Source organism: Symphalangus syndactylus, chromosome 7, assembly GCF_028878055.3.
Source record: "Symphalangus syndactylus isolate Jambi chromosome 7, NHGRI_mSymSyn1-v2.1_pri, whole genome shotgun sequence".
Lineage (NCBI taxonomy): Eukaryota > Metazoa > Chordata > Mammalia > Primates > Hylobatidae > Symphalangus > Symphalangus syndactylus.
The window spans coordinates 53,417,066-53,444,203 of record NC_072429.2 but is presented as its reverse complement, the minus strand read 5'-3'; the positions used below and the strand labels follow the sequence as shown (position 1 = coordinate 53,444,203).

At 36.6% G+C, this 27,138-nt stretch overlaps 1 protein-coding gene and 1 pseudogene across 3 annotated transcripts in view; both read right to left on the bottom strand.

Moving 5' to 3' along the window:
* Positions 1-27,138, bottom strand: part of CYP7B1 (cytochrome P450 family 7 subfamily B member 1) — a 208,610-nt gene that overhangs the window by 39,069 nt on the left and 142,403 nt on the right. The gene's annotated exons all lie outside the window — the stretch shown is intronic.
* LOC129486394 (deoxyuridine 5'-triphosphate nucleotidohydrolase, mitochondrial-like) lies at positions 17,490-18,024 on the bottom strand (annotated as a pseudogene).

Sequence of the window (27,138 nt, the reverse complement as noted above, 5' to 3'; positions counted from 1 at the left end):
GCAAGACTATACTTCAAAATTTCTTCCTAGTTATTTATTTGGTGAACTCAATCTGATTTAAAGTAGAAAAGGTAAAAAGAAACAAAAACAAAAAACAAAGCCATTTTATCCTAGAAAGGATTAAAACAATTCAAAAGAACTCTGATTCTGAAGCCCATCTGTGAAGACGACTTGTGCTACATGCAGTGCAACTGATTTTGATTAATCACAAGATATTACTAGCTCAGATTTAATCAAAGATCAAGATTATGATCATACCCAGCATGGACTTTTATGTAGCTAGATTAACCCTATCAGAGGCTTTTATTTTCCCACAACCCAACATGGTAGAATTTAACTTTGAAAATAAAACTCAGATCTTTCAGGGGAAAGAATGTCAAAATAAATCTAAGTTATGATAGAAATAAAGGAAAGATTTTGCTTTCTCTTTTTAGAAGACAATTTATCTTAATGCTAATTTACAAAATGTATACTGTTGTTTAAATGCACATACTTAGAAACAGGAAAACAAGAAATATTGCATAGAGATGGGAATCTTACTCATTATACTTTCTCCCATTATTTTCTTGAATGCAGGCTTTAGCAGTGGAGACTTGCTTTTATGAGAAATATAAGAAAACCAAAAAAACCATTAATACAGTTAATTCCATATCCAAAGATTGAAGAAGAGGAGACCACACATGTAACTGTAGAGTAGGATCCCCAAGTTACAAACTGCCACAGCTCACATGCTGTCAATGACCCTTTCAAATTTGCAAGTGATCTAGTTCACCAAATTTCTTTTCAAAATATTACCTCTCTTCCTTGGTCTACTTATACTCTGTTTGGTTTAATGTTGCTTGAATGTTGCATTGTGACAAAGATTTAGAAAGGCTTTTTGTCATATTCTAATTTAATGCAACTAATTTCATCCTCTATGCTCTGTCATTCGGTCAAAAGCTGTATTCTTCATGGGGTTTCTGCCGGGGGAAATGATGGGGCTCAGAAATCCAGGGGATATTAATTTAACATTCAGAGTTAGGGAAGCACATTAGGAAGCTATTTTATTGTTACAAAGATGAGAGGGTCATCATTTCTTTTTTTTTTTTTTTTTTTTTTTTGAGACGGAGTCTCGCTCTGTCGCCCAGGCTGGAGTGCAGTGGCGCAATCTCGGCTCACTGCAAGCTCCACCTCCCGGGTTCACGCCATTCTCCTGCCTCAGCCTCTCCGAGTAGCTGGGACTACAGGCGCCCGCCACCACGCCCGGCTAATTTTTTGTATTTTTATTAGAGACGGGGTTTCACCGTGGTCTCGATCTCCTGACCTCGTGATCCGCCCGCCTCGGCCTCCCAAAGTGCTGGGATTACAAGCGTGAGCCACCGCGCCCGGCCCGGGTCATCATTTCTTACAGCTGTGTTTATTTTGGCAGCAGTAAGCTCAAGACTATTAAACACCATGTCACAACTGTGCATATTTTCAGGAAAAAGTATAGGTGCTTGTTCAACTTATGACCGATTGAAGATAGATAACAGAAATCTGTCTTCATCAGTATATTTGTAAAAATTATTTAGGGAGGAAAGACATCACCATAATGATCGAGAAAGGCCTGCTGACACACAGCACAGTGCAAATACTGCTATTTGTCTCTCTCATGCTCTGTGACTTTGAAAATGAAATACACACTGCCCATGGCTGAGTAGGGATATAGGATACTTGTTGGGGTTGATCAAGTTTCAAAACTTAAATGAAATAGGTCCAAAGGCAATGATGGGGAGCTAACAAATACTATGTTCCCTACTCCCTCATAATCTCAAACAATATACATTTCCTCAAATCTTCTCATTACCATTTAAAAGACTATAAGAACACATCTAAGACATCACACAAATTTGAGCTTATACATGCTCTTGATAACTAAACCCAAGTTCTATGCATGTACCATTGCATCAGTGCTTACAGTTTCTTTCATACGAGTTGTAGGGCACATCTTAAAGTGTGTGCAAAATGTCATCTACAGTCCAAAGTTATCTGTAAACAAATTTTGGAGCCGGGAAGTGGTGGTTCATGCCTGTAATCCCAGCACTTTGAGAGGCTGAGGGCAGGTCACTTGAGGCTAGGGGTTGGAGACCAGCCTGATCAACTCGGTCAAACCCTTTCTCTACTAAAACTGCAAAAAAATTAGCTGGGCAGGGTAAAGCTTGCCTGTAATCCCAGCTACTCAAGAGGCTGAGGTACAAGAATCACTTAAACCCAGGAGGCAGAGGTTGCAGTGAGCCAAGATCGCACCACTGCATTCCAGCCTAGGCAACAGGGCAAGACTCTGTCTAAAATAAAATAAAATAAAATAAAATAAAATAAAATAAAATATAAAATAAAACAAAATGAAATAAATGAAATACTGGAGAAGAATCTAAATACATAAAATGGATGTAAAGTGTAAAGAGGTTTAAGACATTTCTCTTTAGTTAAGAAGAGATACACTGAAATTTAAAAGAGTAGACCAACACAGAATATTTAATTTCCCATAATATTTGAAGTTCATTTTCATGCTATACCTGTAGTTAAACATGTTAAAAACTTGACTGGTGACCTATTGCACATTTTTTTTCCCTTGACATTTAAAGCCCAGCGCTGCCGGGCACAGTGGCTCACGCCTGTAATCCCAGCACTTTGAAAGGCTGAGGTGGGCAGATCATGAGGTCAAGAGTTCGAGACCAGCCTGGCCAACATAGCGAAACCCCGTCTCGACTAAAAATACAAAAAATTAGCTAGGCATGGTGGTGGGCACCTTAATCTCAGCTACTCGGGAGGCTGAGGCAGGAGAATCGCTTGAACCCATGAGGCAGAGGTTGCAGTGAGCTGAGACCGTGCCATTGCACTCCAGCCCAGGCGACAGTGTGAGACTCCGTCTTAAAAAAAAAATAAAAAAAAGTCCAGCACTTCTTACAGCAATCTATACTTATCAGTGTAATTTCTCCTTTTCCACTTTTCCTGTAATCATTCTAGGCTAGGCGTTCAGGTTATTGCAATAACCTCCTAAGTAGGTGGTGAGCAACATTTATACATGCACACTAACTAGAAAAAATAAAATTATGTATTTATTAAAAGTGCTTAAAGATGTAATATATTTGTATTAGGTGACCGAATATATGTAACAGTGCCTCAGTTTTATTTTTTATTTTCCTGAATTAATGAAGATTTTCTTTTTGTGTATGTGGTTAAAATTTCAGAAACTACACAACTGATATACATTATAGTATCTGATGATAATTCTAAATGTTTGAACGACATTTTTTTTTTTTTTTTTGAGCAAGGCACTTTGGAAGCTGCTGTGCTTTACCATTCTTTGACTTACTTTGGCAGCAACCTCAATGGAAAATGTAATTTGCTTCATAGTATCTCTTGGAACTGAATTCTTGAAACACTCTTTATCCCCGCACTCTTCTTGGGTTCTGATGTTAGCACAAGGAAACTTAGAAATGTTCCAACCACTCTTGATAATCAAAAATTGGCATGTTTGTCAGGATATCGGGAAGAGGAGTATCTCAATACAAGGCTGTGGATGGGAGATCCCAAAGGAGGAGGAGATGGAAGATGTGGCTGAGTCTAGGGAGACCAGAAGCCCCAGTGAGAGGCCTGGTGGGGACAAGGAAGCACAAAGCCACAATGTATTGCTCTGCCAGGAAATGAGGTGAGATTTACAACCAACTGGGCACGTTTTAGCAATGAACGCAAAGGTGGAGGGCTATACCCAAAGATATCTGAGGAGGCACCCTGGGGAAGCCAAAGAGGACCAATAGGAACATTTGCACAACAGGACTCATCAGATCAACAGAAAGGAAGTGGGGGGAGAGAGTCTTACATTTTATTAAATAGTTTTACAAAAGAGACTAGGTTTTAAACCAGAAGTGGCCAAACTATTGTCACTGAAGTCTTCAGTGTTTTCAGTCATCACCAGAAATCAGGGCTCAAGAGAAATTTGAGTTCAGATATGAAGAAATAAAGTTACATTTCTGTACATCTGACTCATGGAGAAATTTTAAATCTGATCCACTATCTATGTAGATCCTCAGTGTCTTCACCTATAAAGGAGAATGTTTACACCAACCTTGGTGGTTTAACATTCAGACTGAGATAAGAGTATTTGAAAGTAGCTGATATACACAGCAGGATTAGTTTTTCCCTGCTATTCATATTTTGTAAGCAATTGCGTATCTGTGGTTTTGCTTACTCATTATCTGCCTGAACTGTTTCTTTTGTCAACTCTCTCTGCTTATCTATACCTTTCACGGAGTTGCCCAGGTCTGAAGGCCCTCTTCATCCTTCAGCACATCAGTTAAGTAAAACTGCCAAATGCCCAGATAAACATGAACTCAATAACTTCAGATGAGCAGGCAAAAATATGCTATACAAAGAGCTTTCTCAGAAAATGAACTATCTTTGTTTAGAAGCAAAGTTTCATTGGATGTTTGATAATTTCAATGTGGTCCACTGGGCATGACCTGGTTTAAGAGATAATGAGATTGTTCTATACAAGAAGTGAACAGGAATGTGGGGGCTGGGACGTTAAGGAGAAAGAGAAAGAAGAAAAGAAGTGGCAGGACAGAGGAACAGTGAGACTGCATCATGGTAAGCTGGGACTCTCTAAGGAGGACAGTGACCTGGAAAAAACTTCAGGCCCAGATAGTCTCACTGGTGAATTCCATCAAACATTAACATTAATCTCTTGTAGAAAATAGAAGCAGAGGGAGCATGTCCTAACTCATTCCATGAGGCCAGCATTACCCTAATTCCAAAACCAGACAAAGACATTATAAGCATTACAAGAAAGGAAAATTGCAGACCAATACCTCTTATAAACATAGATGCATAAATTCTCAATAAAATAATAATCAGTTGAATCCAACAATATATAATAAGAATTATACACCATGAGCAAGTGGAATTTACGCCAGGTATGCAAGGCTGGTTCAACATTCAAAAACGAATTAATGCAATCCATTGCATCAACAGGCTAAAGAAAAAAAATCATCTGCTCATATCAATAAAGAAAAAAATGTTTGACAAAATCCAGTACCCCTTTATCTTATACTACCTACAAAAATAAACTCAAAATGGAAAAAAGACTTAAATGCAAGACCCAAAACTATAAAACTCCTAGAAGAAAATATGAGGAAAGAGCTCCTTAATGTTGGTCTTGGTAATGATTTCATGGATATGACACCAAAAGCACAGGCAACAGAACCGAAAATAAACAGGTGAGACTAAATCAAATGGAAAAACTTCTGCATAGCAAAAGAAACAACTGACAGAGTCAAAAGAAAACCTACAGAATGGAAGAAAATATTTGTGAACCATATATTTGATAAAAGGTTAATGTTTTAAAAAATAAGGAACTCCTAAAACTCAACGGTAAAAATCCTAATAACCCAATTAAAAAATGGGCTAAGGACTTAAAAAGACATTTCTATAAAGAAGACATATAAGTAGCCAACAGATATTGAAAAAATGCTCAATGTCACTAATCATCAGGGAAATGCAAATTAAATTCACAATGAGATAGCACCTCATACCTGTCAGGATGACTATTATCCAAAAAACAAAGACAACAAGTGTTGCTGAGGATGTGGAGAAGTGAGAACCCTTGTACACTATTGGTGGGACTCCAAAACGGTGCAGCTGCTATGAAGAACAGTATGAAGCTTCTTCAAGAAATTAAAAATAGAATTACCATATGATCTAGTAATTATATAATCCACTTCTGGATATTTATCAAAAAGAATGAAATCAGGATCTGGAAGAAGTATTAGCATTCTAGTGTTCTTGCAGGGCTATTCACAATAGCTAACATGTGGAACCAACCTAAATGTCCACTGATACATGAATGGTTAAGGAAAATTCGGTATATACATACAATGCAATACTATCCAGCCTTAAAAAAGGAAATTCTGCAATATGAAGCAACACAGATAAACGCGGAGGACATTATGCTAAATGAAATAAGCCAGGTACAGAAAAACAAACACTGCATGATTCCACTTATGTGAGATATCTACAATAGCCAATTTCATAAAACAAAGATTGAAATTGTTGTTACTAGGGGCTGGGGTGAAGGAGGAAATGGGGAGTTTCTAATCAGCAGGTATAAAATTTTAGTCAAGCAAGATGAATTAGCTCTAGAGAGCTGCCGTACAACATTGTATGTATAGTCAACAGTAATGTACTGTACACCTCAAAATTTATTAAGAGTAGATCTCATGTTAAGTGTTCCTACCACAATAAAATAAACAAAAAATCTTAAGGGATCAACCAATGTAAAAAAAAATCCAGCACCCATTCATGATAAAACTCCTAGCATAATAGAAACAGCGGTGAACTTCCCCTACTTCATAAGTAACATCTACAAAACAATCTACAGCTTACATCATACTTATTGGTGAGAAAGTAGGTGCTTTCCCATTAAGCTCAGAAACAAGGCAATAATGTCCCTCTCACCACTGCTATTCAATATCATTCTGGAAGTCCTAGCTAATGCACTAAGATAGAAAAGGAAATTAAAAAATATACAAATGGAGAAGAAAGAAAGGAAGATGAAAAGAAAAGAACTGCCATCAACAGAAAGGAAGCGGGCGGGGAAGAGAGTCTTAAATTTTATTAAATAGTTTTACAAAAGAGACTAGGTTTTAAACCAGAAGTGGCCAAACTATTGTTACTGGAAGTCTTCAGTGTTTTCAGTCATCACCAGAAATCAGGGCTCAAGAGAAATGTGAGTTGGATATGAAGAAATAAAGTTACATTTCTGCACATTTGACTCATGGGGAAATTTTAAATCTGGTCCACTATCTATGTAGATCCTCAGTGTCTTCACCTGTAAAGGAGAATGTTTACACCAATCTTGGTGGTTTATCATTCAGACTGAGATAAGAGTATTTGAAAGTAGCTGATATACACAGCAGGATTAGTTTTTCCCTGCTATTGATATTTTGTAAGCAATTGCACATCTGTGGTTTTGCTTACTCATTCTCTGCCTGAACTGTTTCTTTTGTCTACATAGAAAATCTCAAAGAATCAACAACAACAAAATTTTAGAACTAATAAAGTACTATAGTAAAGTTGCAAGGTACAAGATTAATATACAAAAGTCAATTGCTTTGTTATATAACTGCAATGAACAATTGGTATTTGAAATTAAAAACACAATACTACTTACATTAATCAAAACAAAACATACAAAGTTAACTTAGTGTAAAAAATTTGTTCTTAGGTATAAATCCAACAAAATATGTATAAAATCTATATGAAGAAAACTATAAAATTCTGATTAAAAACCAAAGAAGATCTAAAATAGAGAGATATTCTATGCACATGGATAGGAAGAGTCAATATTGTCAAGTCAGTTCTCAACTTGATTTACAGATTCAATGCAATCCCAATCAAAATTCTAGCAAGATGTTTTATGGATATCAACAAACTGATTCTGAAGTTTATATGGAAAGGCAAAAGACAATATTGAAGGAGAAGAACAAAGTGGAAAGACTTACACTATCTGACGTTAAGACTTAATATAAAACCATAAGAATCAAGAGAGTGTGGTATTGATGAACGAATAAACAAATATATTAATGGAACAGAATAGAAAGCCTAGAAATTGGCCCACACAAATATAGTCAACTGATTTTTACAAAGTAGTTGCAAAATGCAAAGAGAAAAGTCTGGTATATGTTACTTTAAGATGTTAGTAGTCATTAATCTCAGGTGGTGAGATTACAAAGGTTTGATCTTTGATATCTTTTGACTTGCACATGACATAAACATACGCTTTTGAAGAGTAGTAGTCATTTATTTTGTAGAATGTCCTTCCATTTGGGTTGGGTTGTCTGATATTTTTTCATGGCTAGATTGAGGTATTAATAATAACATTTTAAGAAAGAATCCTACAGAAGTGATATGTCCTTTTAGGTGCATATTTTTAAATAATAAAGAAATGCTATTTTGGGGCTGGGTATGGTGGCTCACACCTGCAATCCCAGCACCTTGGGAAGGCAAGGTGGGCAGATCACCTGAGGTCAGGAATTTGAGGCCAGCCTGGCCAACATGGTGAAACCCCGTTTCTATGAAAAATACAAAAAAAAAAAAAATTCGCCGGGCATGGTGGCACACACCTGTATTCCCAGCTACTCAGGAGACTGAGGCAGGAGAATCGCTTGAACCTGGGAGATGGAGGTTCCAGTGAACTGAGACTGCACCACTGCACTCCAGCCTGAGCAATGGAGCAAGACTCCATCTCAAAAAAGAAAGAAAAAAAAAGAAAGAAATGCTATGTTGGTGTTAAAAATGAAATCCATGTACAGAAGGCACTGCCTTCTAAAAAGTAGTTGATGACAAGAAGTACAGTCTACAAATGAATCAAAAGTTGATTTTTTTAAAAAAAGCTCAACATTCCTAAGTCAGTTAAGTGGAGAATCAGCCTGAAATTCACCATGAGGACAAGCAGAACCCACCTGAACTGTACTCCAAAAATGAAGAGTAGACACTGAGATTTAGCTGCTCTAACTGTACAAAGTATGGACACACAGTGCAACCTAAGGATACCCCATTACTTTCACCAGTGTCCAGGTGACATGCAAATGAGGCAGGCAGAATCGGTTCCTGTGACAACCTCAGCAGGGAGAAAGGCTTTTCACAGTTGCAGTGCAGCTGTTGGACTTGACAACTGAAGGTCCTGATGGTCTCTTCAAGGTTCTACTCGAAGCAAGAAACCTGTGACATAGAGCACACAGTGTCTACTTCCTTGCCAAACTCAAGAGCATCTCACGGGTAGAGTTAGGGATTATTAGGTCAATTTTCCCCTTGTTGAGTAAAGTTATCTGCTTAATATTTGTTTACTGCAAGAATCAGACTGATGTAATCTTTTCTCAGGATGAACATTAATCCAACTCTGTCTAGAAAAATTATGAAATTTGTTACCCCAAGTAATCTCAACTGTCCCCTGTGCTTAACCTTCATTTTTTCCCCAGTCCTATAATCTTGCAAATCCACTGGTTGTATGTGATTGACATCTGGTGTTCACACACTCTCTGCTTCACAGCAAATAAATGAAAAATTCCTGTATAAAATGTCACTTCCAGGCATCAATAATGCAGCTCTCTGTTCTTTGGTAACTTCTGCACCAGTCTAGAAAGGTCTGTTACCTTTAGTCTAGTGACCACTCTAGAATGGTCTGTAAGAATAAAGAAGCCTCTTACTCTGAAATGTTTTGACTCTATCAGGATAGCATTTGACTTAAAACTTGATTTAATTTTCCTGCAAAGATATTCACTGTTCAAGCACTTTTAATCAAAGCTTTACATATAATGGCAATGTAAAAGCAAGTAATGCTGAATAGTCACACATTTCTCCATGGAATTTCTCAGATGAAGTCAGAGCAAAATCAACATGAATATGATGAAATGTATTTTCACCCTCCAGAGCATAACTCTTCAAGCCATATACCAGCTGAATCTTTAGCTGTCAGTTCATCTATATAATTTTGTGATCCAAATAAAGCTTTGTCTGTAGAATGTGCCTTGTAAACTCGATTCTATTAGCAGAATTATATTAATACTAATGCCTTGATCAAGTGAGTGATTTGTAAGTGCTTCTTTGTATCTATGTAAGATTTCAACCAGAGAAGTCTAGAACTTTGTTGTTGCTGTTGTTTTTAATCTGGGAGGGGTGTTTAGGTTTGCACCATGGAAATAATGTCAAGGTCGAGTTTTAAAACTATCATTTAAAACTTAATATTGAGTTTCAAGCAGGCCCCACAAACGATGAATGACCACACCACTCAAGTGCCTTTCTCTATTAACCCTGGATTAGCAGGGTTCTAGGGTTCTAACCCTCATCCTTTCTCATGTGCATGACTGCAATAGCCTCCTGGCTAATGTCACTACCCAGAATGAGGGTGCTGTAGGCTCACTGTGTGGCTCAGCTCCCAGGCTCTGCCAACTCCTACCTTGGTAACGCTGGTCCATTTAATTATATTTGCCTCTGGTTCCTCATTTGTAAAATGAATACCCTATGGCATTTTCCTTTTGTGAGAATTTAATAAGTTGATGAATATAAAAAACTGAACACAATAACTTACCCAGTAAGCATCAAAAATGTTAGTTACTATTATTGTTATTATTTATTATATTATCTCTGCACCAATACCTGGAATCATCTAAAATACAAATCTAATCATGGCTCTCTCCTGACCCTTTTTTCCTAAACATTTTCAATAAAGTACTAATTTTAAAGACTTTTTCATTCTCATTCACTTGACCACTTTCTTTCTTTGCTTAATTTAGATTTTATTTTAGGGCTGCCATATATGATATGCTGGTCACAGATGAGGCACCAGAATAACGTGCCTGCTCTGAAAGAAACTGTAACATTCTAGGCTTTGTATTCTCTAAGCAAACAAACTCAGGGGAACAGAAGTGGCTCTGAAGTGCACTGGATCTTAGGAGAAAGCCAGTCAAAAATGTGTAAACAGCCTAGACAATCTAAAAGGGGGAAGTCGATTCATAATTGAAGTTTATTTCAGTCCCTTAATTAAAATAGAAAACCATGCAACTGAATTTGTAATTTCTGAGATGATCAGTTGCTAATTTACTTTACAGATGGGATTTGATTGGACCCCATGGAAGAGATATCAATTCCATTAACTCATAATTTCTTTCATTTGATTTTGAAATGTTTAATAAAAAATTAGAACCCACAGTTTTGTGGAAACTAAATTATTACAGAGGACTAGCCCAGAAAGCCTTGGTAATTACAATATACAGATCAATGAGAATGATGTATAAATGCATAGTCAAGTTAACAAATGACGTTTTATCAACTCATGTCAATGGAGAAACAAAGTTCCAAATTCTGCAGATCAACACCAAAATAATCAAGAACAGCTTATCAGAATCATAGAAAAGACATTTCAAGAATACTCTAGTTTACTGAAGTGGGAAGATAATGAAAAGCTTGAGGCCTCATATGCTATACCTGCTTCATAACACGTTAACTCATGCCCATATTTTAATATTGGATAAAGTATTAACATAGCAAAAACTAATAATATCTTTACACAGCACATGGTGCTGAGAAGGGCAGTGTTTTGATGTTGTCATGAGCTAGAGGGCTTTACAACTGGGAAAATACCATTCTTTTCCAAAGATCAGTTTCTGACTTTGGTGATTTTAAGTCACTGCATGAACAGTGTAAGATTACTTCAGGAAATCCATCATCACCAGTATTAGAACATGTGACATAGAAGGCACAGCATCATATTTATATACAGAAATCATCATAGTTTGCAAATTGTCAAATTCTATTAGCGATAACCTCTTACATATTTTAGACATCTTAATTCTTGCAGTGTCCTTTCCTTAGGCTACCCCATCTTGTCTGTACCCTCCCACATGATTTGTGAAATAAACTTTCAATGTTTACACCATTTTCATTATTTAGATAGTGTTCAATTGCTTTGTTTTTGCACGTGCCTCATTTCTATGTACTCATCACTAATTCTTATCAATCTCCTTCAGTGCTCTCTAAATTCTCAATATGGTCAGACATATGGTCCTGTAATTTTCATATAGGCCTCTCCTATTTTCTATCACTTTTTCTTTTGCTCCACTTACTGACAGATTTTCCTGACTTTATCCCTTTCATAGATTATTTTATTTCTACTTTTAGATTTCTAATTTCCCAAAGTTCTCTTATACTCTCCGATTATACCTTATAAAAACTGCATGTCATTCTTGATTCATAAATGCAATTTCTACTCTTATTTTTCTAAGACTATTAAACATAGTTTCTTGGGATTTTTTTTCATGTTCCTTGAATTGTCTATTTTCTCTAAGTCTCTTTGTTTCAGTTTTTAAAGTTATGCTTTCTCTCTTTCATGATGGCGACTTTCCTCACTAGCTCCAGATCCTTAGCATCCATTCATATTTGCGATAAGCCTCTGTGTGTGTTTGCAGGGCTGGTGGACTTTCTTGCATGGTGGCTGGAAGGGAATCTTGTTTTGTTGAGCTACCTCTCTTTTCTAGTTAAATGAATGAGATTTTGTTTATGTTAATGTTGCTTTGAGGACTTTGAAATAGAGCATGGTATACAAATATACGGTAGTATATTTCCTACAAAGAGTTAACATTAACCAATTTTGAATTTTTCTTTACAGTTTTTTGGAGACTTGCTGAAGTCATTTGGAGTAACATTTGTAGGTAGAATATTTTTGAGTTTATTTCCATTTGTGAAGATAAGAATAGACAGACGATATCAGGCAAGGTTGGCATTAGAAGTCAGGAATGAAGGAAAGATGATGTCCTCTATAGTTATACAAGTTGTTAGTTACAATTCCAGGATGGAGTAAGGGATTTTACTATTTCACTGTCTTGTTCCCAAAACTACTCCAACACTCCTGTAAGTGATACTAATTTGTTTCAGGGGCTGGGAGGATTAGGAATAACTGGCAGAGAGAACCTAGGGCAAAGAAATACGCTACTTTTGTGTGTGTGTGTGTGCCTGTGTGTGTGTGCATGAACATGTATATGTATTTTAAATTGGGGCCTAGAAAAAGTGATGCCAAGGTCAGTAACTCATTAATTCCTTCCACAAACCACCCTTTGGAAGGCAGATGTCTTAACTCACAGTAGAATAGGAAGCATTAAAAACAAGGGTTCTAGTGTCTCTCTCTCCTTCTGGTTCCTCAGATACTTCCTCTTCTCTCCTCAGAAATAGCTGGATTTTCACAGACTTTTATACATCTATAGAAGGTGTTTTTTTTTTCTTTCTCTATAAATAGGACACAAACTAAGAAAACAGAAGCTACTGTTAGATTTGTAAAAAAAAAATTTACCATTTTGATAGCTTACAGATAAGTCCTCAAAATATTCTTAATGATTGTCAATGAACATTTAAAAATTATTCTGTTTCTTGTCCAAAATTAAAAATTCCACTCAATTATTGCAACAAGATTTTATTTCAAAGCATTGGTATGAAAGAATTAAGTAGTGTATATATATTGAAATATATAGATGCTGATGGCAGGGAAAGTCCCCTAAACTTAGGGGTGAACATATAGAGAAGCCTTATAACTATAAGGAGACAAACAATCTGATTTAAAAAATTGGCAAGAGGTTTGAATAAACATTTCACCAAAAAGATAGACATAGGCACATGAAAAGATGTTCAACATCACAAGTCTTTAGATATGTGCAAATTATAAACTAAAATGAGATACTACTATACACCCACCAGAGTGGCTAAAATGAAAAAAAAGAATGACTGTATCAGGTGTTAGCAAGGATAAGGAGAAACTGGAACTCTCATACGGGGCTGGCAGGAATATAAAATAGTACAGTTACCTGGAAAATAGTAGCAGTTTCTTATGATCTTTAACATACATAAAATATGTGACCTAACAATTCCACTTCTAATTATCTCTACCCAAGAGAAACAAAAACACATGTCCATACAAAGACTTATATGTGAATGTTCACAGGAGTATTAATCATAATAGTCAAAATTTAGAAATAATTCATGTGTCTATTGATTAGTGAATGGGTAAACAAAATGTGGTGTATCTATACAATGGAATAATATTTAGTTTATGGAATGAAAGAAATGAACTGGAAAAGAAAAGAAATGGAATAAAAGAAAAAGAACAAATCACTGATACATGCAACAACATTGATTAAACCCCCAAAAGCATTATGCTAAGACAAAGAAACCAGACACCTGATTCCATTTATATGAAATTTTTTGAAAATTCAGATGTGTTCTAAACTGGATTGTGGTGATGGCTTCAAAACTATCAGTTAACTAAAATTTACCTAATTGTACACTTAAAATGGATAAATTTCATGATATATAAATTATATCTCAACAAACCTCATGAAAAAATGAGACTTTCTAAGATTAATTTCATATTTCAATTATCAGACAAGTTTCTGAATGAAATATATCACTGCAAATAGTATATTTAAATTTCTATCATTAGGTAAAGAAAGCAAGGGCCTATCTACAGAACTTAAATGTTAAGTTTAAGCTTAGATATTGTTGGCAATTTTTGTACCATATCTATATATAAAGAAACATTTTTATCTTTGTATTTTCCAAGCAGAGCTCTCTCCCTTAATGATTTTGCTGAACAATCCATATGACTTCTGCAAAATTCCATAAATAGAACAGGGTCCTGAAACTGGAAGAGATTTGGAAGATTCACCTAGCTCACTGTGTGCTTTACAAATAAGGAAACAGAATCAGAGATGTAAAACAACTTGCCCAAAGTCATACAGCATCAAATAGGCAAAAAATATCAGGGACCAGGTCTCCTAACTCACAATCCAATGATTGTGACCCACACTACCCAAAGAAAATTAGGTAAATGTCATGGTTATGGGAATTCTGACTGTCTGAAATCAGGTTTTTCTCTTTTCTGATACGTTTTGCACTTGTGATGAGCCCAGAGGTGATAATCCTATAAAGTAAATAAGCATAAGATGTTATCTCCCATAGGGCAACTTCTGTTTGTGGCTAAATGAGCCAAGATGAAGAAACACTTCAAATAAAAGACTCAGCTGGAATAACATAGCAAAGAGGCTGCTTAGCTTGAAAGGGAGTTTGGCACTTAGCCATTGTGATTCATAAACTATAGTGCAATAAACCTGTATGAACAAAAATCTAATTTCCATATTCAACGCTGGTTACCTGAATGAGCCATATGAGAGCTAATTTTTGGAAACAACATTAATTCTCTGGAAACAAAATGAGCCACTTGATACCAGACAGAGTGTGGTAGCTAAAGGGTTTTCAAATCCTACATCCTATTCATACCTTTTCTCCACCTCCAGATTCCAAGGAATATCTCTAGAATTGACTTACATCAAATCCTAGTCCAGTTTAATGCCTGTTTTTCTTTTAAAAAATTCACTCTGGTTGATAAAAGTAAAATACAAAAGGTAAGCCATCTAAAGCAAAAGAAAAGAAAGATGAGGACATACGATTGAGTCTCAGAAGGTTTTAAAGTATTCAATATCACCAAGAAAGTTTCCTTATTTGTATCAAAGAGACAAGGGTACCAAAAGTTATTTGAGACTAGAACCAGCAATATTTACTTGGAAAGGTTCAGGCAAACTAATTCTTTCCAAAATCTCAATAAAGTCCTGAAAACAAGGAATATGATAACTTGATAGTTCTTAACGTAAATTTTTAAGGAAACATCTGATACACTGTGGTAGATTGTAGTGGTGTTCACAGTAGCCACTGTTTCTCTGGGTAAAAGCATTATTAATTGATGTCCCATGGGTACCAAACTTAGTCATGTGACTCTTTGGCTGATGAACTGTTAGGAGCAACATACGCCACTTCCCAACAGAAGCTGTATGAGCCATCACATGGTTCCACTATGTTCTCTTCCTACTGCCACAAGTAAAAAAATGTCACACATAGAATATTCTCCTTAAATCTGGAAACTGGAAGGAAGACAATGGCTCATGGTAAACATATAGACTGAGCAAAATTTTCTTTGAGTTGTAGGCCACTGCGTTAGCCAAAAATGACTCATAAGAGCTAAACAAAAAGAGTTTTGTTTCAGGTAATGAACTACATGGTTCTTTGCATACATCACACTGATTGCAAAATATGTGTTAATACGTGTACTCATTATCCTACATCAATGTTTTGCCAATACTTTTGATTTAGCATGTACATTATGATGTAATACACATATGCATGTATAGATATATAAATATATAGACATAACTAAAAGTCACAAAATGATACCTTACTACGTGTATTGTACTCTATTTCCTCTTCTATTTAAAAATTTTTTTTTTTGGAACCCACTAAATTGATTCTAAGTCCTATTAATGTGTCACAATCTATTGTCCCACTTTCTACCCAGGGTCCACCTCATTGGACTATTCCCTAAATGTGTCTTCCTGTTTTGTTTTTTCTCCCAAATTTTAATGTAACAGTACTTGACCCTGAATTTACTATAGGATCCCCAGGGAAGATTTTTTAAATTCTGCTCCCAAACCTTCACAGATGGTGATTTATTTGGTATGGGCTGGAAACTATTATTTTAACATTTTAGAATTCATCACAGGTTCCTTACTAGAGGAAGACAAGAGAACAAATCATTGTTAAACAATGTAATTAAGGTTTGGTGATGATGTATCTGCAGTGAACTGTCCCTGTGAGAATCAACAGGATTTTAACCTTTTGTTGAATATCCAAATTATGGTCAGCTATAGAACATTTAAAAATTGTTATAACATACTTCTTTTCAGGGCACAAATTTTGACCATTTATATATACAGAAGTGAGGCACCAGGTGGGAAAGGCAGGGAATGGGGTGCTTACAGGCTGATGACATTGTCCAATTCAACATCCATTTTGGGGCAATAGTGAGCTCTGGGGTGCTGTGTCCCAGAGCATATACATTTCATTATCAACACTCATGTAAATCATTTGGACATATGTCTGTTTATGCTAATACACATACTTTCATTCCTGAAAATCTGCCACCTTAATTTGGCCTCCGAGTCACAGAAGATCCTGCAACTGCCTCTTATATGGCCATACAGTTTTGTATTAGTCAGTGTTCTCCAGAATAAAAGAATCAATAGGATGTATGTGTGTGTGTGTATATACAAGTATACCTTGAAGATGTTGCAGGTTCAGTTCCAGACCACCACAATAATGTGAATGTTGCAATAAAGCCAATGTCACAATAAAGTGAGTCACATGAATTATTCGTTTTTTCCAGTGCATATAAAAGTTATATTTACACTGTAGTCCATTAAGTGTGCAACAGCACTATGTATAAAAATGTACTTATCTTAATTAAAAATACTTTACTGCTAAAGAATGCTAAGGATCATCTGTGCCTTTGGCAACTCATGGTCTTTTTCTAGTAGGGTCTTGCCTTGATGTTGACAGCTGCTGACTGATCATGGTGGTGATTACTGAAGGTTGGAGTGACTGTGGCAATTTCTTTTTTTGTTTTGTTTTTTTTCTTTTTTTTAATCTCTCCTTTTCATTTTTATTTTAGTTCAGCTTATGTAAGATTTTGTACCTTGTGAAAGAATTTAAGTTTACTGAATAAAAAATATTGCTTAAGATTTAAAGCAATTAAAGCAAAATTAAGTTGCTGAAGGGGAATCATTTTAGTTAAATACAGTCTTTTTTAAAAAAATCTGTAATTGATATATATTTAGTTTTAAGAAGACACTGTTTACATCAGGTCACCACAAAGCAGATTTACATACAACCATCAATTGCAGAAAAACAAAGTTTCGTTTTGATCCAAACACAAAGAAAAACTGTTTTTTTTTTATGATCTTTTCCTTGATCATAAAAAAAAGTAAAAAATGCAGTACTTTTAGAAGGTAAAGCTAGTAAGTTTACAGAAGTGCAAAACACCAAAACACTTTAAGCAAAAACTTTTTTTTTTTTTTTTAAGAAAAAGGTATGACTTCCCGTTTTCTGTTCTTGGCATAAATTTTAATTCTTTCCAGTGGAACCAAAACCTCCTGAACCCCTTTCGGTGTCATTCAAGGCTTGAACTTCTTCTATTTCTGGACAAAAAATCCGTTCGCAAATGAGCTGTGTAATTCGATCACCTTTTTGACTTCAAACTTTTCTTTGCCAAAATTAAACAGTACAACACCAACATTTCCTCTATAATCTTCATCTATGACACCAGCTCCTACATCAATAAAGTGTTTTGCAGCCAAGCCTGACCGTGAAGCCACTCTTCCGTAACACCCAGAAAGGAACGCTATCTGAATGTCCGTTTTCACAAGAGCTTTCTCCATAGGTAGTATTGTGTAATCATAAGCACTGTACAGGTCGTAGCCTGCGCACGCGCGGAGCCGCGGGTGAGCAAAGCGGAGGTGCATGCCGCCCTCCTCCGCAGGCCGGGCCAGCTTACTGGGTGAAATGGCGGGTGTCTCTTCAGAGCAGGGCATGGCAGAGCCAGAAGGCGAGCGAGGAGACGGCCCGGGAGAACAGGAGAGTGCAGGATGAGTCGGCAGTTTCTTAAAATAAGACAACAATGAAGTTTGTCGCATCAATTGACTCTTCCTTTCATGAAAGATTTCTCTGTAGCATTTTGATGCTGTTTGATAGTATTTTACCCACAGTAAAACTTTTCAAAATTGGAGTCAATTCGCTCAAACCCTGCTGCTGCTTTATCAACTAATTATGGAATACCCTAAATCCTTTGTTGTAATTTCAACAATGTTCATAGCATCCTCACTAGGAGTAGATTCCATCCCAAGAAACCACTCTTTTTGCTTCTCCATAACAAGTAACTCCTACCTGTTTAAGTTTTATCATGAGATTGCAGCAATTAGGTCACATCTTCAGGCTCCACTTTTAATTCTAATTCTCTTGCTATTTTCACCACATCTGCAGTTACTTTCTCCAAGGAAGTATTGAATCTCTCAAAAGTCATCTATAAGAATGGCGGCCAGGCGCGGTGGCTCACACCTGTAATCTCAGCACTTTGGGAGGCTGAGGCGGGTGGATCACGAGGTCAGGAGTTCAAGACCAGCCTGACCAATATGGTGAAACCCCGTCTCTACTAAAAATACAAAAATTAGCTGGGTCTGGTGGTGGTGCACACCTGTAGTCCCAGCTACTCAGAGGCTGAGGCAGGAGAATCACTTGAACCCAGGAGGTGGAGGTTGCAGTGAGCCAAGATTGCACCACTGCACTCCAGCCTGGGTGACAGAGCGAGACTCCATTTCAAAAAAAAAAAAAAAAAAAGAATGGCTATCAACTTTTTCAAAACTCCTGTTAATATTGGTATTTGACCTCTTCCCATGAATCACAAATGCTCTTAGTGGCATCTAGAGTGGTGAATCATTTCCAGAATATTTCCAATTAACTTTGCCCAGCTCCATCGGAGGTATCACTATCTATGGCAGCCATATTCTTAGGAAATGTATTTCTTAAATAATAAGAATTTAAAGTCAAAATTACTCCTTCATCCATAGGCTGTAGAACAGACATTTTAGCAAATACAAAAATATTAATCTCTTTGTATGTCTCCATCAGAGCTCTTGGGTGACTAGGTGTGTTGTCAATAAGCAGTAATAGTTTGAAATAAATCTTTTTTCTCTGAGCAGTAGGTCTCAACAATGAACTTAAAATATTCAGTAACCTATGCTGTAGATGGGCTGACACCTGGGCTACATCATTTCTTTTATAGTGTACATGTAGAGTAGATTTACCATATTTTTAAAGGCTGTAGGATTTCTAGATGGTAAATGAGCACTGACTTCAACTTAAAGTCACCAGCTGCATTAGCCCCTAACAAGAGAATCTGTCCTTTGAAGCTTTGAAGCCAGGCATTGACTTCTTTCTAGCTATGAAAGCCCTAGAGGTGTGGCATCTTCTTCCAATAGAGGGCTGTTTTGTCTACATGGAAATTCTGTTGTTTCACGTAGCCATCTTCATCAATGATCTTAGTTAGATCTTCTGGATAACTTGCTGCAGTTTCTCAATCAGCTTTACCTTGTACTTCTATGTTATGGAGATGGTGTCTTTCCTTAAACCTCACGAACTGCCCTTGACTAGCTTAGGGAATATTGTTTCTGGTTTGATCGTTTATTCAGACTGCCAAAACTTTTTCTCTAACAGCAACAAGGGTGCTTCACTTTCTCACATGTGTGTTCACTGAAGTAACATTTGTAATTTCCTTCAAGAACTTTTATTTTGCATTCACATCTTGGCTAACTGGTGCAAGAGGCCTAGATTTCAGTCTGTCTTGGCTTTCAACATGCCTTCCTCACTAAGCTTAATCATTTCTCGCTTTTAATTTAAAGTGAGAGAAGTGTGAATCTTCCTTTCACTTGAACACTTAAAGGCCACTGTAGGATTATTAATTGGCCTAATTTCAATGTTGTTGTGCCTCAGGGAATGGGGAGGCCTTAGGAGAGGGAAAAAGATGGGGGAATGGTTGGTCAGTGGAGCATTCAGAATACACACAACATTTACCAATTAAGTTCACTATCTTATATGGGTGCAATTCTTGGAGCCCCAAAACAATTACAACAGTAACATCAAAGATCACTGACCACAGATCACTGAAAAAGATATAATAATAATGAAAAAGTTTTAAATATTGTTAGAATTACCAAAATGTGACACAAAGACATGAAGTGAGCACATGGTGTTGGAAAAAATGGTGCTGATAGATTTGCTTAATGCAGGACTGCCACAAACCTTCAATTTATAAAAGATGCAATATTTGTGAAATGCAAAATATGTCTGTATATATTTATTTATTACGAGGAATTGGCTCCCATGGTTATGGAGGTTGGTAAGTCTCATGATCTGCTTTCGGCAAGCTGGAGACCCAGAAAACTGACAATATAATTCAGTCTGAGTCCAAAGGCCTGAGAACCAGGGGAGCTGATGCTGTAAATTCCAGTCCAGAAGCAGCAGAAGATGAAATGCAATGTCCCAGCTGAAACAGTGAGGCAGAGAAAAGAGGAAAATTCCTCCTCCCTCCACATTTTATTCTATTCAGGCCCTCAATGGACTGGATGATGCCCTCCCACAGTGGGGAGGGCAGTCTACTCTACTGAGTACACTACTTCAAGTGCTAAGCTCATCCAGAAACACCCTTACAGACACACCCAAAAATAATGTTTAATCTGGGTAGCCACGGCCCAGTCATGTTGACACATAAAGCTAATCATCACAAGTTCCTTTTAGATGCCAATGATTTCAAAAGAAGGGTGGCTACTCTTAGCTTTATGGCTACAATTAGCTGACAGATCCATTAATCAATGGATTAATCAATTCATTAATTCAAGCAATTACTCCATACTCAATTTGTGTCAAGCACTATAATAGGTGACAAGCGCACATGGAAGAATAAGAGGATCTTCCCTGAAAGAGCTCAATGTTGACAGAGGTGGGAACAGGTATATATAAAAAGTTAGTGGTACACTGTGGTGACTGTAGTAATAGAGGTGATTATGAATTATGTGCTCTGCCTTGTAATTCACTTCTTATTTTGATCTTTTTTTTCTAGGAATTATCTGTATTTCATTATTGCTTGTCATAATTCTCCATTGAATTTAACCCTAGTCCATGCATCTACCCCTTTTCCCTGCATATCTGGTCCTCATATACCCTTGCCAAAGGAATATGGTTGTTAAACAGAAATACGACGCTATTTAATGATGGTACCTTTCCTGGCCACACATATTTGTGCTCAGGTCCCCACATGAAAATGCAATTTCCACAATGGTTCATTCACAGTCCTGTGGGATGTACTCACATCCTTTCTCAACACATGTCATTAACACATTATTTAATTTCAGTGCTTGTTAAGTGATGTCTTGATGGCCCTTTGCTCACTGCTATCTCTGTATATCAGTAAAGTAGAAACTTAGAATAATTAATTCATTCTGTTTTGCTCTAGCCTCTGCTGATAACTGGCAACTTTGTAATAATTATTTTTCCTTGTGATGATAATATTCATATCACAGTGAGGTATGGTAAAGGCAAGAGGTGTAGAAGATGCTCTACAACTTTTCTCATATTTAATTCCATAAAATAAATATTGTAATTTCTGCCGAATGGGATATGGAAGAGTCAGGTAATTCTCCCATAATCTAAAATCCATGGTCTAGAATCAATTGCCCACCATCCAAAGTGACCTGAGGCCTAAAAATAAAATATGAATGATACCTTATCATAGTCTACAAGAATTAGCATCATCCTTACCCACATGCTCCAGAATCTGTGCATTTTTAAAAAATCATGGTAACAAATAATATTAAATTTATCATCTCAACCATTTTAAGTGTACAGTTTAGTAATGTTAAGTATAGTCACACTATTGTAAAACAGATCGCTAGAAGTTTTCATCTTCCACCACTAAAACTCTATGTCCACTAAACTGTTTAATCAGTTCCCCTCCAGCTCTTTAAAACTACCTTTCATGAATCAATAAATTAATCAATTCATCAATTCAAGCAATTACTCCTGAATTTCCTCCCCCAAGCCCTTGGCAACTACCTTTCTACCTTCTGTTTCTATCATACTGACTACTGTAGATACATCATATGTGTGAAATTATACAGTATTTGTCTTTTTGTAACTGGCTTATTGTTAATATAACATCCTCAAGTTTCATCTATGTTGTTACATATTGCAGAATTTTCTTCCTTTTTAAGGCTATATAACATTCTTTTGTATGTATGTACCATATTTTCTTTATCCATTCATCTGCTGGTGGACATCTGGGTTACCTCCACCTCTTGGCTATTGTGAATAATGCTGCAGTGAACATTAGGTGTGCTTGTGTCTCTTCAAGATCCTGCATTGAATTCCTTTGGATAGAGACCCAGAAGTGGGATTGTTGAATCATATGGAAATGCTATTTTTAATTTTTCAGCATCCTCCATACTGTTTTCTATCACGGTTGGACCATTTGGCATTTATACCAGTAATGTGCAAGGATTTCAATTTCTCCACATCATCACCAATACTAGTTATTTTCTGTTGTTTTGATAGTGACCATCCTGACAAGCGTGAGGCAATATCCTTTTGTGGTTTTGATTTGCATTTACCTAATTATTAGTGGTGTTGAGCATCTTTCTATGTGTTCATTGGTTGTTTGTATTTATTCTTTGGAGATATGTATATTCAAAGTTCTTTGACCATTTTTAATTGGGTTATTTGTATTTTGTTTTTGTTGAATTGTAGAAGCTCCTTTTATATCCTAGATATTAACCCATCATCAGACATATAATTTGCAATTATTTTCTCCCATTCTGTAGGTTGCTTTTTCACTGTTGATTGTTTCCTTTGATGTGAAAAAGTTTTTAAGTTTGATGTAGTTGTTTGTCTACTTTTTTATATTGTTGCCTGTGCCTGTGCATATGTTTAAAATAAAACTGTCTTACAGTTTATTTAATTTCAAAACAAACAATGGCATAAGTTTACAGAAGCTTCTCTCTAATAATACGCCCAGAAAAAATATATAAGTTGGATGGTCTATATGGGTCAAGTTTATTTAGACTGTGTATCTGTTCCTAATAATAAAATCAATCAAATACTATATACATTACTATGAACTGCCTTAAAATCCTAAAAAAAATTAGAAACAAAGTCATAGATCAGTCATATATAGAAATATTTAATTCTTGGCTGGGCGTGGTGGCTCATGTCTGTAATCCCAGCACTTTGGGAGGCTGAGGTGGGCGGATTACCTGAGGTCAGGAGTTCGAGACCAGCCTGGCCAAAATGATGAGACTCCGTCTCTACCAAAAATACAAAAACTAGCTGGGCATGGTGGCATGCACCTGTAGTCCCAGCTACTCAGGAGGCTGAGGCAGGAGAGTCGCTTGAACCCGGGAGGCAGAGGTTGCAGTGAGCCTAGATCGTGCTATTGCACTCCATCCTGGGTGATAGAGCAAGACTCTGTCTCAAAAAAACAAAAAAAAGAAATATTTAATTTTTAATGCCACAGGTAAAATCACTTTCTAATATAAGCCTGGCAAAGATTTTTAAAAGTTTAAATTGTAATAACCTTGAAATTTATATTTTTAACTTGGACCTCTAAGAAACTTACAATTTAATAACATAAACTAAGAGCAGCAGAAAATTTTCTAGGTTGGCCTTCACACGTTCTTTCATCCCAGCAAATACACCTTCTTCTAGAGTATTCTGGGGCCTTCTCCATAGAGTGCTGTGGGGTTGGGCTCAGACGAGGCCAATGACCTGTGGAACCTCTTACAGTTTTCATGGGGTGTATAAAATGTAATTACAAGTGCTGACTTTCTAAATTAAAACAACCTATAAAGGTGTGTTTGAGGTGGGGGAAGATGGAGATGAGGAAGAAGGCTGAGACATCCACGGTGTATTCTGATCACGTGAGCTTTGGAAAAATACTACTTGGAGAATGTTTAAGGGGTTGCTTAATGTTACCAAAACCACTTGGTTCTTCTGAGATGGTTTCTCTCTTCTCTGATAGAGCCGAGAAATGAGACTCAATCTTCTGTTATGCAGGGTAGCCAGAATATTGAGAGACCCACTCCCAAGACTGCTCTGCAGAACTGCATGATACACAGGTCCACACTAGGCTACAGCTCTTTCAATAAAACAAAACGGTGTGACTCAAAGATAATGGTGAAGTGGATGAACATATTGAGCCTCTGTAATTTAAAATAAATTTTGCAAATGTTTCTCAGACACTGTTGGTGGTTAAGGACATAGCATCTGGAGCCAGATTATCTGAGTTTGACTCCCGGTTTCACCATCTACTCAATGTGTAATCTTGGAATAAGATATGTTTCTGTATCTTGGCTCCTGCTATGAGCTGAATGTTTTTGTCCTCTCAAAATTCCTACATTGAAACTTAATCTCCAATGTAATGGTATTCAGGGGTGAGGCCTTTGTAAGGTGATTAGGTCATGAAGGCAGAGCTCCCATGAATGGAATTATTGTTCTTATAAAAGAGACCTCAGAGGGCTCCCTTACCTCTTCTGCCATATGAGAAAACAGTGAGAAAGCACTATCTATGAACCAGGAAACAGCCCTCACCAGACACCAAATCTGGAGCTGGCTTGATCTTGGACTTCCCAGCCTCCAGAACTGAGAGAAATAAGTTTGTTGCTTATAAGTCACCCAGTCTATGGTATGCTGTTATAGTAGCCAAATGAACTAAGACAGCTCCCTTTTCTGCAAAGCAGAGATAATAATACTGTTTACTTTGCTGGGTGGTTGTGAGTATTCAATAGTGTGTATAAAATCTTTAGAAACATTCAAGCTCATAACAAAGGGTCTATCAATGATAGCTATTGTTGTGAATCACATATAATTTTACCTGAAAATTAACAGGTAAACATTTTGAGATAAAGAAATCTAATGGCTTATAAACATTCTAAAATTACAAATACTCAAAATGTAAATCTAGGCCTCTTGACTCCTAGCCTATGATTTTTCCAAATTACCAATGATTCCAAAATTTGTTATTCATAGACTACTAACAATTTTTTTTGCCATATCCATGATACACCTGGTTATAGTATTTTATTAGCCTCTTTTAAAAATTGGCTCATTCCTATTCAGAACCTGAACTCAACATTGGACCAAATGGATCTAATAGACCTTTACAGAACGCTCTACCCAAAAAACAACAGAATATACATTCTTCTCATCACCACATGGCACATACTCTAAAATTGATCACATAATTGAACATAAAACAATCCTCACCAAACGTGAAAGAACTGAAATCATACCAAACACACCCTCAGACTATAGCGCAATAAAAATAGAAGTCAAGACGAAGAACACTGCTCAAAATCTTTCAATTACATGGAAATTAAACAACATGTGGCCGGGCACGGTGGCTCATGCCTGTAATCCCAGCACTTTGGGAGGCTGAGGCAGGTGGATCACGAGGTCAGGAGATTGAGACCATCCTGGCTAACATGGTGAAACCCCATCTCAACTAAAAATACAAAAAGTTAGCCGGACCTGGTGGCAGGTGCCTGTAGTCCCAGCTACTCAGGAGGCTGAGGCAGGAGAATGGCGTGAACCCAGGAGCCAGAGCTTGTACTGAGCCAAGATCATGCCACTGCACTCCAGCCTGGGTGACAGAGTGAGACTCTGTCTCAAAAACGAAACAAACAAAAACAAAAACAAAAAACAAAAAAACAACAACATGCTCCCTTTTGGGTAAATAATGAAATCAAGACATAAAGAAGTTCTTTGAAACTAATGACAACAAAGATAAAACATACCAAAATCTCTGGGACACAGCTAAGGTGGTGTTAAGAGGAAAATTCATAGCACTAAATATCCACATCCAAAAGTTACAAAGATCTCAAATCAACAACCTAACATCACAACTGAAAGAATTAGGGAAGCAAGAGTAAATCAACCCCAAAGTTAGCAGAAGCCAAGAAATAACCAAAATCAGAGCTGAACTGAATAAAATTGAGACACAAAATACCATTCAAAAGATCAATGAATCCAGGAGTTGGTTTCTTGAAAAAATTAATAAGATAGATATATTGCTACCTAGACTAATAAAGAAGAAATGGGAGAAGATTCAAATAAACACAATTAGAAATCATGAAGAGAATGTTACCACTGACCCCACAGAAATAAAAACCATCAGAAACTACCAGGAACACCTCTACGCACACAAACTAGAAAACCTAGATGAGATGGATAAATTCCTGGACACATACACCCTCTCAAGACTGAACCAGGAAGAAATTGATTCTTTTAACAGACCAATGATGAGCTCTGAAACTGAATCAGTAGTAAATAGCCTACCAACCAAAAAAAGCCCAGGACCTGATGGATTCACAGCCAAATTCTACCAGATGTAGAAAGATGAGCTGGTACAATTCCTACTGAAACTATTTCAAAAATTGAGGAGAAGGGACTCCTCCCCAACACATTCTGTGAGGCCAGCATAACAGTGATACCAAAACCTGGCAGAAGCACAATAAAAAGAGAAAACTTCAGGCCAATATCCTTGATGAACATCGATGCAAAAATCCTCAGCAAAATACCTGCAAACCAAAAGGTTAATATACCATGATCAAGTGGTCTTCATCCCCAGGATGCAAGTTTGGTTCAACATAAGCAAATCAATAAATGTGATTTATCACATAAACAGAACTACAGACAAAAACCACATGATTATCCATAAAGGCTTTTGATAAAATTCAACACCCTTATATTAAAAACTCTAAATAAACTAAAAACTAAATAAATAGGTATTGTAGAAACACAACTCAAAATAATAAGAGGCATCTATGACCAACTACAGCCAACATCATACTGAATAGGCAAAAGCTGGAACCATTCCTCTTGAAAACCAGCACAAGACAAGGATGCCCTCACTCACCACTCCTATTTAACATAGTATTGGAAGTCCTAGCCAGAGAACAATCAGACAAGGAAAATAAATAAAGTGCATCCAAATAGAAAGAGAAGATGTCAAACCATCCCTGTTTGCAGACAACATGATTCTATATCTAGAAAACCTTATAGTCTCAGCCCAAAAGCTCCTTCAGTTGATAAACAACTTCAGCAAAGTTTCAGGATACAAAATTAGTGTACAAAAATCACTAGCATTCC